The sequence below is a fragment of the Varanus komodoensis genome, unplaced genomic scaffold (assembly GCF_004798865.1).
Source record: "Varanus komodoensis strain SLA01 unplaced genomic scaffold, ASM479886v1 scaffold33, whole genome shotgun sequence".
NCBI lineage: Eukaryota > Metazoa > Chordata > Lepidosauria > Squamata > Varanidae > Varanus > Varanus komodoensis.
Window position 1 is genome coordinate 7,589,912 of NW_025335817.1, and position 8,645 is coordinate 7,598,556.

Consider the following 8,645-nt stretch of genomic DNA (forward strand, 5'->3'; position numbering starts at 1 on the left):
GTATAATCATTTGGGGAAAATGCATGCTCAGATACAAGGTAAATTATATAACTTTTTACTTCTTTGAATGTTGGGAGTCATTATCCAAATGCAATATTATGGCTCAACATTTTAGAAGTGTACCAGTGTTCCTTCCTACCCTTTTCATCTGAGGAGCAGATCAAGGTAACTAACTTATCTAATTTTTATTGCTTGGAGCCATTACAAAGGAAATCTAAGACTTCTTTGCCAGCTGTTTTTTAAAAAAGTGAGAAATAGAAATGCATGTTACTATGCAGTAATGTAGTAATGCATCATAACAGTAGAAAGGGAAGATGTTGTGAATGGATGATTTATGGTTGGATTATATGTTCAGTGCACTGTAAGCAATGATCCCTATAATAGCTTCATTTGTTGTTGTTGGTCGGGAAGTCATGTCTGACCCATCGCAACCCCATGGACAACATTCCTCCAGGCTCACACCAACTGCTTCAGTGACTCCATCCAGCCACCTCATCCTCTGCCATCGCCTTCTCCTTTTGCCATCTATTGTTCCCAGCATTAGGCTCTTCTCCAGGGAGTCCTTCCTTCTCATTAGGTGGCCAAAGTATTTGAGTTTCATCTGCAGTATCTGGCCTTCTAAAGAGCAGTCAGGATTGATCTCCTCTAGGACTGACCGGTTTGATCGCCTTGCAGTCCAAGGGACTCGCAGGAGTCTCCCCCAGCACCACAATTCAAAGGCCTCAATCCTTTGGCACTCAGCCTTCCTTATGGTCCAGCTTTCACAGTCATACATTGCAACTGAGAAAACCATAGCCTTGACTATACGCACTTTTGTTGGCAGGGTGATATCTCTGCTTTTTAGTATGCTGTCTAGATTTGCCATAGCTTTCTTCCCCAGGAGCAAGTGTCTTTTAATTTCTTGGCTGCAGTCCCCGTCTGCGGTGATCTTGGAGCCCAGGAAAATAAAATCTGTCACTACCTCCATTCCTTCCCCATATTTGCCAGGAAGTGAGAGGACCGGATGCCATGATCTTAGTTTTCTTAATGTTGTGTTTCAAGCCAACTTTTGTGCTCTCCTCCTTCCCCCGCATCAAGAGGCGCTTTAGTTCCTCTTCACTTTCTGCCATTAGAGTGGTATCATCTGCATATTTATTATTTATTTATTTTATTTAGAAAATTTCTGTGCCGCCCCATTCGCCGAAGCCTCGGGGCGGCTCACAAAACATTAAAATATACTTTAAAAATATAAACCGAATTAACAATATAAAATAAGTCATCCTGGCCAAAGAACTGAGGTTGTTGATATTTCTCCCTGCAATCTTAATTCCAATTGGTGATTCATCTAGCTCCACCTTTCTCATGATGTGCTCTGCATATAAGTTAAATAGGCAGGGCGACAGTATACAGCCTTGCCGAACTCCTTTCTCAATTTTGAACCAATCAGTGGTTCTGTGTCCAGTTCTCACTGTTGCTTCTTGACCCACAATAGGTTTCTCAAGAGACAAATAAGATGGTCTGGTACTCCCATCTCTTTAAGAACTTGCCCCAATTTGTTGTGTGCTACCCCCAGAAAACCCTTGGGTAAAGACACCCTGAATCTGCTCCTGCCCTCAGTAACTCTGCCTCCTTTCTCATCACTGCTGCCTCGTGCTAGCTAGATAGTTGGGGAGCAAGTAGGCTGTGTGTCTGCTGTTGTTGTTCTTGACACCACTTTGCTCTGGACCAGAAGAAGAGACAGATGAACGAGCAGGTTTCAGTGCTGAAGCAGAGAAGCTAGTCTAGGGAACTGTTCCATGGTGCCACTCTTTTGTTTGTTTTATTTATTTTATTTAAGCATTTATATACTGTTCATAAGCTCTCAGAACTGTGTACAAGAATCAGAATGGTGTACACTTTTGAAGCATGGGTCTTCAGGAGGTGGCCAGCCTTGCTTACCTGGACACTATGCAGGTGCACAAAGGGATGCTAGGCACACTATTCTTCAACTCAGTCCAGCTAGGAGTACATAACACATACACACCTAACGCCGACCCTTTGGAAAAAGCTGAGAACTTGCCATTCATCTGTTCAAGAGAAGGACTGAATTTAGCTCCTCTGCTTTTCTTTTGCCAGCAAGCACCAGTTGCTGGGAACTAATAGGGCTATGCATTTTCTGTCTTCACTAAGCATGAAAATTGTTTATCTACAATGAAAATGTCCATGGAACATTTAAATTACAGCTTAAGAAATTGGATAGTCCCAGTAATCTGAAAAAAGCTGACCCAGTAACTCAATAAAGGAAACAAACATTTAACATGCATAACCACAGTGTGCCCTATATAAATATATAGACTTCATTTGGTCATATAAATGCAGTTTAACCCTTTCTTCCATCTAGCACCATCCTAACAGAAATCTCCTCTCCCTGTGGCTGCTATGAACTCTGGAAGCAAAGTTGGTAATAACAGTCATGGCTGGGGATAGTTTTTTGTCATGGCAGGAAAAGAAGGGGGGAAAGTTTCACATCCCCAAGTAAACCCAGGTTCAATATGTACATGTTTTACATTGGGTTTGTTTGTTTGTTTGATTCCCAGAGGGATGGTGGAAATTATTAGCAGGTAAATTTTTGTCGTCGTCATCATCATTATTTGGTATCCCAGCATATTTGTAATTTTTCTGGGCTCTGTATTGTCTCTTTGCATGTTTTTATGTCCTTCATAGCACAATGGAATAGCCACAGATTTGAGGTTGAAACTACATATTATTTGGAATTATTTTTCTGTTCTGAATTTGATTTGGACAGCAGTGCTAGGTAAAAAGTGCATTGTTCTCCAAATCCCATGGTATCACTTTCTTGATTCAAATCACTTCCTGAAGCTGCTTAAGACCTGGTATGCGTCTTCAGGGTACAGCTTGTTTTGCAGTCCGAACCCTGGTCATGTGGTTTGTTGGAGGGAGAAACATCCAAATGGCAGTGGAGGGGGCACCTGGGCATGGACTCTGGATCTTTTTTGAGCTATGTACAATTGCTATCATCAGCCTTAAAATAAGCCTGCTTCTTCCCCCTGAACTCGATAGGCATGCAGTTAAAAAGAGAGCATAAAACTTGTTCTCTTGGCAGACTAGTAGAGAGTGTAACATGTAGGCATGTTGTGACTGAAGCTGGGGGTGAGACTAGATGGCCCGTGAGGCCCCTTCTGACTTGCTCTGTTTCTATGTTTCTATGTAACATGAGGACACCAGGCTTTTAGACTGGTTCCTAGCCAGCTTGGGGAAAAACAAGTGGGTTTGCTTGTAAAAAAGGATTGAAAGAGCAGCAGTGTTTGAATTTGGGTCAAGGTAATATATGAGTATGTAGCCAGGGGAGGACCAGGTTCACTAGGTTTGGGTAATATTATGCATCTTGACTGGGGGCGGAGGGCACTATTTGCTGCTCTGACTCGGGAAGCAAAATGTCTTGGAGTCAACCCTGAATATGGCTATAGAGGTGGGGAAAAGGAAGCTGAGGAAGTTACATGCAGTTCAGAAACAACAGGATTACAAAGAAATCTGGATAGGAAAACATGTTAAGGATTACATCAAACTTGTGTAACCTGCACATGTTTACTCAATAAGTAACTTATATTGAGTTCAATGGGATTTACTCCTAGATAATTCTATGAAGAATTATTCCTTGGTAATTGTGCTCAGTGCTGCAAGCTGACTTGTCCTCCTTTAAGTCCATTCCAATATCTGGAGTTAGGGAGAAACCTGAGAATTGATAACTCTGGCAAGTTAAAGAACAGCCAACCTAGCCAAAAGTAGCCATGCTGGTCCATGAGAAATAAAAACCCAAAATCCACAATTGGGTAATCTTTGCTAGTCCCAGGCATTCTGGGCTCCCCATCTGGACTAGGGCTTGAAAGACCAAGGAAAAGGGCCAGTGCATTGAGGGTCAGTTTCCAGAAAGCACAATTTAGGCCATTGCACAGTTCTGTCCTGAATGCAAGCAATAGGTCAATTAGCTTCCCTGCTAGCAATTGAAATTAAATTATAGCAATGATTTCTAAGGGTGCACATATATTTGCAATATGCATTGACCTGTGCATGTTTGCTGCTTTTTGTTTTATGGGCCCTGAGCCTTGGGTTTTCTAGGTGTCTAGCACAGTCCTTGGGAACAAACAGCCAATAAGCCTGGAACTGCCAATGGATAACTATGCTGTCTGGGTTTCAATGAATGACAAGCTATGGCCTAATGCTGATTATGGAGATTACAACCCTGCCATCACACCACAATGTAAATATCCCCTCTTTCTGCGAACTGGTGCCAGGAATTATTAAATCTGAATCCAGTTAAAGTATATTTTCCCCTTGTAAGGAAAAAGCAGAACCATTACGTAAGTTCCATGCCAGAACCACTAAAGGGTGCATTATCTGACTAATAAAAGAAGTGGTCATTGTGTTGTGCCATATGATATGTACCTGAGGCACAAACAAAATTAGTACAAAATAATGATGCTTCTGAAATTGAGAGCACTCTGCCTTGTGAGGAGGTTTTCTTTCTCAATCATGTGCTATTTGAAAGCAGAAATGGCTTTTTATCTTGGTGGGTTCATGCACACGGGTTTTATCAAAAACAAGAATGAGTCAGCACAATTCACGCACTCCAGATGTAAATAACTCCTCCTAATGCTGGAAAATTTTGTTTATAATGCCATATGCTTATAAACGATTTTGTAACTCATTTCAAGTGGGCTACTTATCCAAAAGTTCACATGGTAGTTACTTGGTGTATGTTCACACATGTGGACAACAACATTTGGTTTATAGTCTAATGTCTGAAGTAAACTCCATGAAAAAGAGCATGTACTCCTGCATGCAGGCTTTCATTTGTGACACAGCCCTATTTGTGATAGGGCTAAACTTTTCTGTACCATTCCCGGGGCCCTTTGTGCCCCAGTGGGTCATTGGCAGGTGCCTGAACTTGCCTACCTTCACCTCCAGTTGAGATGAAATGGAGGACAGATTCTTTACTGCTGATAGGAAAAAAGCAGAGAATCTAACATTTTCCCTTCTTGTTTCTAGCAGCTCTAAAGGCAGATGCAGGTCCATTCAGTAGCCATCACAAGACCTTCAGAGCCTTACCTGAATAGCTGTAGAGCCCTTTGGCTTGACCTAATAAAGGTATTAGACTAAGAAGACTTTGGCAACTCGCTTTTTTGTTGACCCTGTAAGTATCTCTGAAATTGAGAGGGCAAATCTTTAGCTACGTATCACTGTGCAACTCAGAAAAGACATGACAAATAAAGCATTTATAAGTGTGATGAGACCTTAGGGAACAATTTTGCACTTTCACGCTATAGCAGAGAGAGCGCATCTGTAAGAGCAGGGACCTGGGCTTCTGCCTTGCGTATCATGTCATGTAGTCACTGGTGAGCACCGCAACAATGAAATTGTTCCATCGCTGAATGACTACCTGAATCTACTTCCTTTTCTGGAAAGCCAAAATGGTGAGGGCAAGTAGAGCAACTCAGCTGGGTTACTCGACGACTATCCATTATCCTCAGTTGATCTTTCAGTGGGAAAAAAATGGATAATTTCTCTAATCAAAAAACACCATGCTTTGAAGAAACCATTGTGCGAGGATTTGTTGTTGCTAAATTTGCAGGCAATATACAGGCAATTCAGCCCAGCACAGCTAAGTTGAAAGGTTTTATCCATGCTTCAGTTTCCATTCACTCATTCAAACAGGGATGTCTTGGCTTTCCCAAAAAGGTGGTAGCGATCACATGTAGCGGGATTGGTGAGCAGCATGAACATTGGCTCAGCGATGAAGCCCAAGTTTTGTGTGAGGCCGATCTCCAACATCTGCAGGCAATGTGAGTGTGCGTGTGGGAATTCTTACCAATCACTGCTTGGATGAACCAATGGCCTCCCAAGCTCATCAAACAATGACTGTTGTGCAAACCTCATAAGAGTTAGTACTTCCTCCTTATGGGGCATTATTTCCCCATACATACATAATACAATGCAGCCATGAGCAAAGGTTCTTTGGTTGTAGCTTTGGTTGAAATACATCATACCACTTTTATGAGACAGATATAATATTCCCTTCAGGTTATATGTGTGAGCAGGTGTTTTAGTATAATTATAGCAAGTCCTTCCTCTGCTTTTGAAAAGGCTGCTGTAACCTAGCCAGAGTTCATTTCCTCCTTCATGTGTTGAAAGCAGCCATCAATTTGTCATTCATAGTCTAATGACTCATGAAAGTTTCATTTGCCTACGTGCCACAGAAGAATAGATGGAGGCAACCTTTCCGTGACTTCTTGTAATTCATGGTGGGTGTGTGCATGTGTAAATAAAAATGCAAAACGTCTTATTCTGTGATTATAGTTACAGCTATATTTTGTTGCATTTTATTCACTCTAACTTGGACCCAGCCCACATAAATGCATCAAGGGCCAATGTGGATACCTCGGTGGGGTACCTGGACCTGACAAAACCAAAACACTTTATTGACTCTAAACTGTCATATGCTGTGAAATGGAAACACTTAAGTGGGCAGCAAAAAGACAACTGCAGGACTTTGACTTATGCTCATTCATAATTGTCCTTCATTCCAGACCACTTGACTCAGCCAGGCTCAGATCTAGCATTTCCACAGCTTCACCTGATGAGGATGAAAATGAGAAATAGAGCTGTGCATCATCAGCAGATTGATGGCAACACATGATCTAAAACTGTAGATAGTCCCCTTCGACTGTTTCAGGTAGATTTTACGGACTGGGAACCAGTGGGATAGAGTGGAATGGGACACAGATTAGTTGGTTCTAGACCCCATTTGGCCATGTAGCTCAGTGGGTGACTCTGGGCCACCTACTGCTCATGGTTTGTTTTGAAGATAAAATAAGTGGATTAAGCTATCATGGATTTCTTGCAGGAAAATGCTTGCTTGGCAAATTGCACCTGCTGCAATGCTCTCTTTTGCACTAGTATTACCGGTACAGGAGTGTGGTCCTTTTTTTCCCTGGCTATCCATGCTTAGTGGTGTAGCTAGAGTTGGATTTGGAGGCTGAGGTTGAGGGGGGTTTCAGACAACCATTCCAAAAGTAGTAGATGATGAAGCAGGGCACAAACCTGGCATGACACCACCAGACTGGCACCACCTACCACAGCATTGGTCTTCCTCTTCCTCCACACCTGGCAGCCAGGTGGGTAAGTGATTACAGAAGCTCATCTTGTTTTTAGTTTCAATATCTATTATCATTTTCTATAATGAGACTGGTTATGCCCCAGTAAATATGCTCAGCATAAGGACAGCAGAAGCTCCCCTGTATTCCTGGAATGAGTTGCAAGTGCGGAACTTCATATGCTTAGATTCTTTCTGTCTTCTTTTCAAATCAAAGTTGGTAGACAGGCATAGAAACAGTTGTAAAAACAGTTGTAAAACATGGAATGGCAGCCATGATGGAAATAAGAGGAATTTTAATTGCATTTGCCATGACTTATTGCCCATTATAGACTTTTAAATCCAGATCTTAAAATCAGCTGGGTACACCATTGCCCATGCTTAAGTTTTAAACCTCACACACACGCTCCATTGCCTACAGTGTGCTGTTCTGTTAATACAGGAGGACTGTAATACATGCAGAAGCTGCTACAGGCAAAACATCTTGAAAAAGTAAATGTAATTTAGCACCTGATAAATCCCAAGCAAAACACCTGATAAATCCCAAGCAAAACACTCCACCCAGAAGGCTTTCATGAGGATGCTTTCAACAATGTGACTCAAGTGACATCGTTCTAAGTCAATTCTGATTTACATTGGTTTGAAAGTTGGGTGGTTGTGGGAAGATCTTGCATCGCAGCTTGAAATATAGTGTTTGGAAGGTACTCATTTTTAACAGTTTGTGGAATTCACTTAACAATGAAAGCTGCCCAAATACTGTTTCATCACAGTACTTGCATGTTGGTACTTTAGCAGCAGCATTTCGGGTTCTGTTTGAGATAATCTATGGAAAATGCAAACTGGTTTTGAAAACTAAGCCTAGATGTGTGTTACAGAGCTGTCAAGAGAGTTGTTATAGTTGAGCAGCATTTTTCAGCCTTTTTTCAATGTAAAACTCACCCCCTCTCTCTCCCCTTTTCTCTCTTTCTCTCTCCGTGTTTGTGTGTGCGTAAACACCCTAAGACATTTGGCAGGATAATCTGCACAATGTGGCATATAATCAATATTTTTAAAATATTGATGATGGATGTCTGAATCATAATAGTTTTAAAGTTTTGCTCTGAAAGGCAAATGTTTCCACTGTTTCTTTCTTCCCATGATGTCTTAGATATCTTCATTGAGAAGTTTAGGTCACATCAAACATTCAAGGACATTGGAAGGGTATGCATTTAGTTGGGTTGGGTGAAAACCCAGACATCGTCATATATAGTGTGCACACAATAAATATTATGAAATTTCACAGTTCCCATTTTAAATGTCAATAGCACGACTCTTGTCATTTTGGCAGACTGAAGTTTTTGTGATGGTACCTACTTTGCAGAAGAAAAATGGCTGCCTCCCCTAGCAGGTATCTGTAAATTGGAGAACGAGAACTTGTGTCTGTTGTGTATGTTTGTGCACGCTCATTCGTGGGGGTAGCTGTGCACGTTTGCACATGGACTGCTTTGGGTTGCCCTGCATGCAACGGGTGTGTAGA

The 8,645-nt window shown here is 41.7% G+C and overlaps 1 long non-coding RNA gene across 1 annotated transcript; it reads left to right on the forward strand.

The window, feature by feature from the left end:
* Nucleotides 1–1,435: 1,435 nt before the first annotated feature.
* LOC123027694 lies at nucleotides 1,436–8,408 on the forward strand. The gene is made up of 2 exons (XR_006415549.1): nucleotides 1,436–4,237; nucleotides 5,026–8,408. It is a non-coding gene; the product is annotated as an uncharacterized LOC123027694 (long non-coding RNA).
* Nucleotides 8,409–8,645: the final 237 nt, after the last annotated feature.